The following is an 11,294-nucleotide window of genomic DNA, read 5'->3' as shown; positions in this document are numbered from 1 at the left end:
ACAGTACCTGTACAGTCTACTATACAGTACCTGTACAGTCTACTATACAGTACCTGTACAGTCTGCTATAAACAGAACCTGTACAGCCTACTATATACAGAACCTGTACAGTCTATTATATACAGTACCTGTACAGTCTACTATATTACCTGTACAGTCTACTATACAGTACCTGTACAGTCTACTTTATACAGTACCTGTACAGTCTACTATACAGTACCTGTACAGTCTATTATATACAGTACCTGTACAGTCTACTATACAGTACCTGTACAGTCTACTATACAGTACCTGTACAGTCTGCTATAAACAGAACCTGTACAGCCTACTATATACAGAACCTGTACAGTCTACTATATACAGTACCTGTACAGTCTACTATATTACCTGTACAGTCTACTATACAGTACCTGTACAGTCTACTTTATACAGTACCTGTACAGTCTACTATGCAGTACCTGTACAGTCTACTATATACAGTACCTGTACAGTCTACTATACAGTACCTGTACAGTCTACTATACAGTACCTGTACAGTCTACTATACAGTACCTGTACAGTCTACTATACAGTACCTGTACAGTCTACTATACAGTACCTGTACAGTCTACTATATACAGAACCTGTACAGTCTACTATACTATACCTGTACAGTCTACTATACAGTACCTGTACAGTCTACTATATACAGAACCTGTACAGTCTTCTATACAGTACCTGTACAGTCTACTATACAGTACCTGTACAGTCTACTATATACAGAACCTGTACAGTCTACTATACAGTACCTGTACAGTCTACTATACAGTACCTCTACAGTCTACTATACAGTACCTGTACAGTCTTCTATACAGTACCTGTACAGTCTACTATACAGTACCTGTACAGTCTACTATACAGTATCTCTACAGTCTACTATGCAGTACCTGTACAGTCTACTATACAGTATCTCTACAGTCTACTATACAGTACCTGTACAGTCTACTATACAGTACCTGTACAGTCTACTATACAGTACCTGTACAGTCTACTATACAGTACCTGTACAGTCTACTATACAGTACCTGTACAGTCTACTATACAGTACCTGTACAGTCTGCTATAAACAGAACCTGTACAGCCTACTATATACAGAACCTGTACAGTCTATTATATACAGTACCTGTACAGTCTATTATATTACCTGTACAGTCTACTATACAGTACCTGTACAGTCTACTTTATACAGTACCTGTACAGTCTACTATGCAGTACCTGTACAGTCTACTATATACAGTACCTGTACAGTCTACTATACAGTACCTGTACAGTCTACTATACAGTACCTGTACAGTCTGCTATAAACAGAACCTGTACAGCCTACTATATACAGAACCTGTACAGTCTACTACATACAGTACCTGTACAGTCTTCTATACAGTACCTGTACAGTCTACTATACAGTACCTGTACAGTCTACTATACAGTACCTCTACAGTCTACTATACAGTACCTGTACAGTCTACTATACAGTACCTGTACAGTCTACTATACAGTACCTGTACAGTCTACTATACAGTACCTGTACAGTCTACTATACAGTACCTGTACAGTCTACTATACAGTACCTGTACAGTCTACTATACAGTACCTGTACAGTCTGCTATAAACAGAACCTGTACAGCCTACTATATACAGAACCTGTACAGTCTATTATATACAGTACCTGTACAGTCTACTATATTACCTGTACAGTCTACTATACAGTACCTGTACAGTCTACTTTATACAGTACCTGTACAGTCTACTATGCAGTACCTGTACAGTCTACTATAAACAGTACCTGTACAGTCTACTATACAGTACCTGTACAGTCTACTATACAGTACCTGTACAGTCTGCTATAAACAGAACCTGTACAGCCTACTATATACAGAACCTGTACAGTCTACTATATACAGTACCTGTACAGTCTACTATATTACCTGTACAGTCTACTATACAGTACCTGTACAGTCTACTTTATACAGTACCTGTACAGTCTACTATGCAGTACCTGTACAGTCTACTATATACAGTACCTGTACAGTCTACTATGCAGTTCCTATACAGTCTACTATATACAGAACCTGTACAGTCTACTATATACAGTACCTATACAGTCTCCTATATACAGAACCTGTACAGTCTACTATACAGTACCTGTACAGTCTTCTATACAGTACCTGTACAGTCTACTATACAGTACCTGCACAGTCTACTATACAGTACCTGTACAGTCTACTATACAGTATCTCTACAGTCTACTATACAGTACCTCTACAGTCTACTATACAGTACCTCTACAGTCTACTATACAGTACCTCTACAGTCTACTATATACAGTACCTGTACAGTCTACTATGCAGTACCTGTACAGTCTACTAAACAGTACCTGTACAGTCTACTATATACAGAACCTGTACAGTCTACTATACAGTACCTGTACAGTCTACTATACAGTACCTGTACAGTCTACTATACAGTGCCTTTACAGTCTACTACACAGTACCTGTACAGTCTACTATACAGTACCTGTACAGTCTACTATACAGTACCTGTACAGTCTACTATACAGTACCTGTACAGTCTGCTATAAACAGAACCTGTACAGCCTACTATATACAGAACCTGTACAGTCTATTATATACAGTACCTGTACAGTCTACTATATTACCTGTACAGTCTACTATACAGTACCTGTACAGTCTACTTTATACAGTACCTGTACAGTCTACTATACAGTACCTGTACAGTCTATTATATACAGTACCTGTACAGTCTACTATACAGTACCTGTACAGTCTACTATACAGTACCTGTACAGTCTGCTATAAACAGAACCTGTACAGCCTACTATATACAGAACCTGTACAGTCTACTATATACAGTACCTGTACAGTCTACTATATTACCTGTACAGTCTACTATACAGTACCTGTACAGTCTACTTTATACAGTACCTGTACAGTCTACTATGCAGTACCTGTACAGTCTACTATATACAGTACCTGTACAGTCTACTATACAGTACCTGTACAGTCTACTATACAGTACCTGTACAGTCTACTATACAGTACCTGTACAGTCTACTATACAGTACCTGTACAGTCTACTATACAGTACCTGTACAGTCTACTATATACAGAACCTGTACAGTCTACTATACTATACCTGTACAGTCTACTATACAGTACCTGTACAGTCTACTATATACAGAACCTGTACAGTCTTCTATACAGTACCTGTACAGTCTACTATACAGTACCTGTACAGTCTACTATATACAGAACCTGTACAGTCTACTATACAGTACCTGTACAGTCTACTATACAGTACCTCTACAGTCTACTATACAGTACCTGTACAGTCTACTATACAGTACCTGTACAGTCTACTATACAGTACCTCTACAGTCTACTATACAGTACCTGTACAGTCTACTATACAGTACCTGTACAGTCTACTATACAGTACCTGTACAGTCTACTATACAGTACCTGTACAGTCTGCTATAAACAGAACCTGTACAGCCTACTATATACAGAACCTGTACAGTCTATTATATACAGTACCTGTACAGTCTACTATATTACCTGTACAGTCTACTATACAGTACCTGTACAGTCTACTTTATACAGTACCTGTACAGTCTACTATACAGTACCTGTACAGTCTGCTATAAACAGAACCTGTACAGCCTACTATATACAGAACCTGTACAGTCTACTATATACAGTACCTGTACAGTCTACTATATTACCTGTACAGTCTACTATACAGTACCTGTACAGTCTACTTTATACAGTACCTGTACAGTCTACTATGCAGTACCTGTACAGTCTACTATATACAGTACCTGTACAGTCTACTATACAGTACCTGTACAGTCTACTATACAGTACCTGTACAGTCTACTATACAGTACCTGTACAGTCTACTATACAGTACCTGTACAGTCTACTATACAGTACCTGTACAGTCTACTATATACAGAACCTGTACAGTCTACTATACTATACCTGTACAGTCTACTATACAGTACCTGTACAGTCTACTATATACAGAACCTGTACAGTCTTCTATACAGTACCTGTACAGTCTACTATACAGTACCTGTACAGTCTTCTATACAGTACCTGTACAGTCTTCTATACAGTACCTGTACAGTCTACTATACAGTACCTGTACAGTCTACTATATACAGAACCTGTACAGTCTACTATACAGTACCTGTACAGTCTACTATACAGTACCTCTACAGTCTACTATACAGTACCTCTACAGTCTACTATACAGTACCTGTACAGTCTACTATACAGTACCTCTACAGTCTACTATACAGTACCTGTACAGTCTACTATACAGTACCTGTACAGTCTACTATACAGTACCTGTACAGTCTACTATACAGTACCTGTACAGTCTGCTATAAACAGAACCTGTACAGCCTACTATATACAGAACCTGTACAGTCTATTATATACAGTACCTGTACAGTCTACTATATTACCTGTACAGTCTACTATACAGTACCTGTACAGTCTACTTTATACAGTACCTGTACAGTCTACTATACAGTACCTGTACAGTCTGCTATAAACAGAACCTGTACAGCCTACTATATACAGAACCTGTACAGTCTACTATATACAGTACCTGTACAGTCTACTATATTACCTGTACAGTCTACTATACAGTACCTGTACAGTCTACTATGCAGTACCTGTACAGTCTACTATATACAGTACCTGTACAGTCTACTATACAGTACCTGTACAGTCTACTATACAGTACCTGTACAGTCTACTATACAGTACCTGTACAGTCTACTATAAACAGTACATGTACAGTCTACTATGCAGTTCCTATACAGTCTACTATATACAGAACCTGTACAGTCTACTATATACAGTACCTATACAGTCTCCTATATACAGAACCTGTACAGTCTACTGTACAGTACCTGTACAGTCTTCTATACAGTACCTGTACAGTCTACTATACAGTACCTGCACAGTCTACTATACAGTACCTGTACAGTCTACTATACAGTACCTCTACAGTCTACTATACAGTACCTCTACAGTCTACTATACAGTACCTCTACAGTCTACTATACAGTACCTCTACAGTCTACTATATACAGTACCTGTACAGTCTACTATATACAGTACCTGTACAGTCTACTATACAGTACCTGTACAGTCTACTATACAGTATCTGTACAGTCTACTATAAACAGTACATGTACAGTCTACTATGCAGTTCCTATACAGTCTACTATATACAGAACCTGTACAGTCTACTATACAGTACCTGTACAGTCTACTATACAGTACCTGTACAGTCTCCTATATACAGAACCTGTACAGTCTACTGTACAGTACCTGTACAGTCTACTATACAGCACCTGTACAGTCTACTATACAGTAACCACCTATTGTAGTAAGCCATGTCTTAAAAGGATTGTCTGGTGGCTCAAAGAAGTTACCTTAAAAAATAGTAAATAATTTTCCAAACATGTTGTCAAAGTATGAGAACGCTAATGTTGCGTTTGACAGAGAAACGATTTTTTAATCGTTATGGATAGACACTTCAAATATGATTTGAACAGTACAATACGTGACGTCAGCTCTGCCATAGCAGAGTGCGTCATAACCCACCCTCCGCACAGTACCTATACGGTAATCACAACAAAAACAGCGTGTGTATACAGATAAATTTCTTCCTTAATTTCCGGTGAAATTTCTTAAAAATTAGATATGTTTTCAAAAACTCCTTAAGCCACCATGTACTTGAGCGGTGGTTCCGTGGTCTTTGTGTAACACAAGGTAAATTTTAACAGCAGACTCTGAGTTGTTCAGGCTATGCATCGCGCTATCCAGCTCCAACGCGAAAAATGTTCGCATGTAGGCTGTACTCAAACGTTGACAATCGGACAGTTCTGCGAAGCCTAAGCTTTTCAGCGCTATATTCTGCTCTGACAACGATTCGATCAATTTCTTCGATAATTTCCGGTGAAATTTCTTATAAATTAGATATGATTTAAAAAACTCCTTAAGCCGCAATATATTTAGTAGATCGGTGGTTTCGTGGTCTTTGTGTAACACAAGATAAGTTTTAACAGCAGGCTCTTCGTTGTTTATACATCGCGGTATCCAGCTCCAGCGCGAAGAATGTTCGCGTGTATAGGCTACTGTAACGTTTACAATCGGACAGTTCTGCGATGACATCGATCCCGCCAAGTTTCATCTTTCGGTTTAACGAATACTTTATAAGTTTCCTTTTACTGTTAATTTGATCCGTGAATTTTATTTCAGCGAGTTCGAAGAACAGTTAATGAACTGTGGTTTGAGTGTGAGTGTACTATGTGTAACGCTATACAAGTACACCAACTGAGCATCGTAGTATATACGTTCGCGAGTATGTACGTTATATATATGAGGCAATTCAATGTGCTTACACGTGAGTTAATTTGCTGCGGAATTGGGAGTGCTAACTTCAAGTCGCCTGTTTTGCCTATCTGCAAGCACTACGTCAAACACCATATTGAAGCGTTCGAACAAACGGTACTTTTGGTGAGAAACTGGTGAATTTGAAAACCAGATTTCTACAAGAAGAAAATGTCGAATGGGGACAATTTTTACATGGTTAGAAAGAGAAAAATAATAACTACAAGGACAATGTATCAAAATCTTCCACCAGACAATTCCTTTAAGATTTAAACCAAACAAGGTTAGAAACCATTATTTTTAGTTGCTGATATTAGTCATGAAAATAATAAACAATGGCATACTAATGCAGTACTGAGAATTAAATCTAATTTTCCAAGACATTTCGAGAACAAAAGAAGGAAAGGTAGTATAGGTATTTCTAAGTTAGGCTACAGTGGTGCTTTCATCTCCATGAATGGAAAATTAACATCACATACACACACGCGCGAGCACCCTCAAATGCAGGCACACCATCGGAACTCTTATGAAAAACGTAAATTTGTTCTTGCCTACATGAACAAAATATTCTCATGACGGAAGTGTGTTATTACATTAGTAAAGGAATTATTTTTACCGACATTTTGACAGTAGGTATAGACCAGTTTTACTTTACGCCCACTGATGAATTTGGCGAACAATGATTGGAGATTGATAGATGAATTAACAGTACATAATTCGACTTGATATACTTACTTGATATTGTATTGATATTGTAATGATATTGTATTGATATTTATTTACATGAATTATGAAAAGGAATGACTAACAGGTGTCTGTGTGGGTGTTTAATTTGTTTATGCAATACAATTGATGGAACATGAGTGCGCTAAATAATACCGTCTCTATCAAGAAAGTGAAGGACTTCTGTCTTACATAATTCACCTGATCTAATTTTTCAGTTTGGGCTGGGTAGTGATTAATCATTGGAGGACGTTCAATACTTTGTTTTAAACATAAAACAATTTAGGCTGTTAGTTGGTAAGCCGCTATTTTACTTTTCGACCGGTATCAGCGGTAGCCTATAGATGTTTGTTTCCTATCCGATCGAAATTTCAGGAAAGACTATTGAAATTTACCCTCTATCCTTTAAGACTTAAACAATCTACCTCAGGCATAGTTTGCAAATATTTGAGTGTAACGTTATTGTTTACATTAGAGGATGCGTATATATTCTCGTATTTGATTTATTAAACTTAATTACAATAAAGGACATAAATAAGTTGCTTATTTTTTGAAGAAAATCATGGGTAGTTAATTAATTGTGGGTTGTGCTATACTGGTCTTTGAGGAGCAAATTGTTGTTCCGGTGTTTAACCTAGTACCATTTATTCCAGTTTATTAATATTCAAAAAGAATTTCATTGGAATGTGTACTCACATGAGATGACGAAAGGTCAATGGGACAATACTTTGAAATCCAATATCTGTTGATCTCCAAAAAGTTTCAACAAGTCGGGCAGGTAAAATTTCGTAGGAACTTTATTCTGTCGGAAAATTTGGATTATCCCTCGATACCGGTCTTGTTTTTACCGGTTTTAGATTTTCAACTGAAAGTGAACCTACCGGCAGTAAAATTGGATTATCGGTTATAAATCAGTCGAAAATCCGGTTAATAATCAAAGTTTTTCATTGTCAAGAGTTTCTTCGACCGATAATGCAGGTCTATCGTTCAATATGCTTGATTAAGGACCGATTAACCTAGATAATCGTTTGTATTCATATATGATAAATCTGGATCGTCGTCCTGTTTTCAAATTCTGTAAATAAACACACAAGTTTGTCCTTTAGCTCCTCCCATAACTATAACATTCAAACTAATATACAGTTAGTCTGTTAATATTAATCAAACCAAATCGGTTATAAAAACGAGCTTTTACGGTAGAAAGCTGTATATTACTCTGATTCCACCTTTGTTTCTCTTGATGTTTATATCTATATCATTATGTTCTTTGATAATTCATTTATTGTGAACTTCAACAATGAACGAACTTCAGTGCGGCCCTTCTATTCTCAAATAAACATGTATATTCTAAATAATCCTGCAACCTCACTCTGACTATCCTGACCGTAATCCACAGTCTTCATCTTACGATACCGTTGTTATAATCAGAAGATAGTTGTGTCCTTCTCCTGGGTGTTGCAAACTTTATTATCTTTAGAGGGCGCTCGTACGCTTTATTCACAGAGAAATGAGAACTACGCTGCCACATATGCTGATATTATTAAAGCCAGTGCAGAGAAATGGTTTCACTTTGAAAGCAATATTTTTTAGATTGAATGCTAGTCTGTAACGTTTGACTCTTTCGTTTTAGGCTAAGTAGATTATTATTTGTATATTTAAAACAAATAGTTCGATTGATTTGATAAATATGTTATTCGCTTCAGGACTACCGTAGCAAAGTTGTTCGTTAAAATTGTTATGCTTAATTCAAACAAACAGTAAATTAAAGTTTGGAGGTTTCCAATTCATATTTAGTTCTTCAAAGGTTTTAATCTAGAAAAAATAGCTGGGTGACGACGGGTTACAAGCTTTATGTACTTTATTATTTACTCTCATTAACGACTTAAAACAAGATACCATAATTTGATTAATTGCAATCTAATTTTGCATATTTTAAAGATTTTGGTAACATTCTTGGTTATTCGTAATACGGCTGTTTTATGGTTTACAAAAAGAGGAACACTTTCTTTTCATCACATATGTGTTAAGTAAGGCTTCTTAAGAATTAGTTCAGGTTAATTATGATATCATTACACGACGTAATATGCAGGCTGATTGAAGGATTGTATATCAGGCGCGTATCCAGGATTTTCTAACCCGGGGGGCGCGAATTACTATCTAAGCGGAGCGCCACCATCGGTTGGCGCGGAGCGTACAAGAAAATTTCTGGTTTTGATACCCCCCAGATCACCGGAAATGGCACTTCTCGGGCTTGAAAATGAGCAACCAGATGTACACTTTTGCCTGAGAACCAAGTATTTCCCAAAAGTTTTTTTTTTCCATCCATAACCTTTTTGAAGATTGTCACCAGTCACACATCATGTTCGACCTCATTGCATGTCCTATGGATCATTGCTTTTGTAGGTTATTCTACGTCACGGCCCACAATATCCGAAAGCCCCACTTTTCAAGGTTTTAAGCCCATTACTTGTTGAGAATTTGAAAATTCACTTTTCTCGTGAATAAAATCACTTGAAAACATACCCATAATGTTGCAGAAAATTCAATCTATAGACAACCAATATAGAAAAACCTCCTTGAACCCCTAACAGACAGGTCAAAATTGAACGAGTAGAGGAAAGTATGATGAAGAATGTTGGTGAGGAAATTTTGGAAAATTCCGACACAGTTAATTTATTGGTGTAGAAATATTGCAACCTCTTATAATGGCTTTCACAAAACTTGGTTGAAGGAACAGAAAAATAGCAGATATTTCCGATATCAGGTATATCGAAACCGAACACTTCACTCATAGGCGTATGTCCCGTAGGAGGCGGGGGCTGCAGCCCCCCCCCCCCAATTGTTTTCCCATTTTTTTTGGGCACCTACTGAAAGAAAAATAAGTAGCAATGAATAGCTTAAAATGATCTCCTTGGTAATTGAAATAAAGTTCTAAGTTTGCCCGACATTACTACTGTAAAAGAGAGTTTTGACATAAATGGATCTGTATGCTTTTTCTCCATCTACATAAGACATTTGGTTGTTTACATTAGCATCCGGCGGTATACTGTGCAACTTTGACGGACCGTGCGGTACACGATGCCATACAATGTAATGACCGTTCTTGCCTATATGATATTGGCATCGAGATGTTGAATGCGCGCTCCGCGCGCGAAAAATTTTGGCTTTTTTTTCGGGCAAGTCATTACAGCCCCCAAATCCAATCTGGCTCCTACGCCTTTGACTACACACATTGACAGTTTTTGAGGCTGTACATCGTGGAACATGCATTTCAATGCTCATTGATATGATGTTATATCTGCTCTTTGCTTTACAAATTCGAACAGGAGTGTAGCGAGTAATTGCCAAGGGAGCGCGAAGCCTGTAGGCAAACTATCTAAGCGAAGCGCCACCATGAGTTGGCGCGAAGCGTACAAGAAAAATTTTGGCCGAAAATGCCTCCCAGATCGCTGGAAATGACACTTCCCAGGCCTTGTAAGTTGCATCTAAGCATTGTCTATTTTGAAATTACTAGCGATGTCATAAAGAAAATTTGCTCGGGGGGGGGGGGCGGTCGCCCCCTTCCCGAAATGCGTTATGTTCCCCGACGACTCGGTCGAGTTCAAGTACATTAGTGAGAGAGGAAAAACGGAAACGTCAAAAATGGAGTTGTCGGGGTAAGGGGTAGGGTGAGGCGCACACCCCCTCCGTAATCCTTGATCTGTCACTGGCTACCCTGTGTATATAATAGGGATCTGCGCTGTAATATTGTCACTGTTCCTCTTTCTCTTCCCGAGGTCTTGGCTATCTTCTACTCCCTCCTTTTCTCCTTTTTCTCTTTTTTCTTTTCTTTTCCCTTCCTTCCTCTCCTCCTTTTCCCTTTTTTCTTCTCTTTTTTTTCTCTCCTCTTTTCCTTACCCGGGGGGCGCGCGCCCCCAACGCCCCCCCCCCCTGGATACGCACCTGTATATGAAGCAGTAAACACTAACAATAAATTTGTGTCAGATAACACAAATGTATTTTATCCTGTATTATTAGTTCAAACAGTTTATTTATTATCAGTAGGTGTACGGCCACAGCCACACGGTTACATAGGTTGATAATATTATCATAGGAGTT

This window comes from Apostichopus japonicus, chromosome 12, assembly GCF_037975245.1.
Source record: "Apostichopus japonicus isolate 1M-3 chromosome 12, ASM3797524v1, whole genome shotgun sequence".
Lineage (NCBI taxonomy): Eukaryota > Metazoa > Echinodermata > Holothuroidea > Aspidochirotida > Stichopodidae > Apostichopus > Apostichopus japonicus.
Note: the sequence above shows the minus strand (reverse complement) of the source record.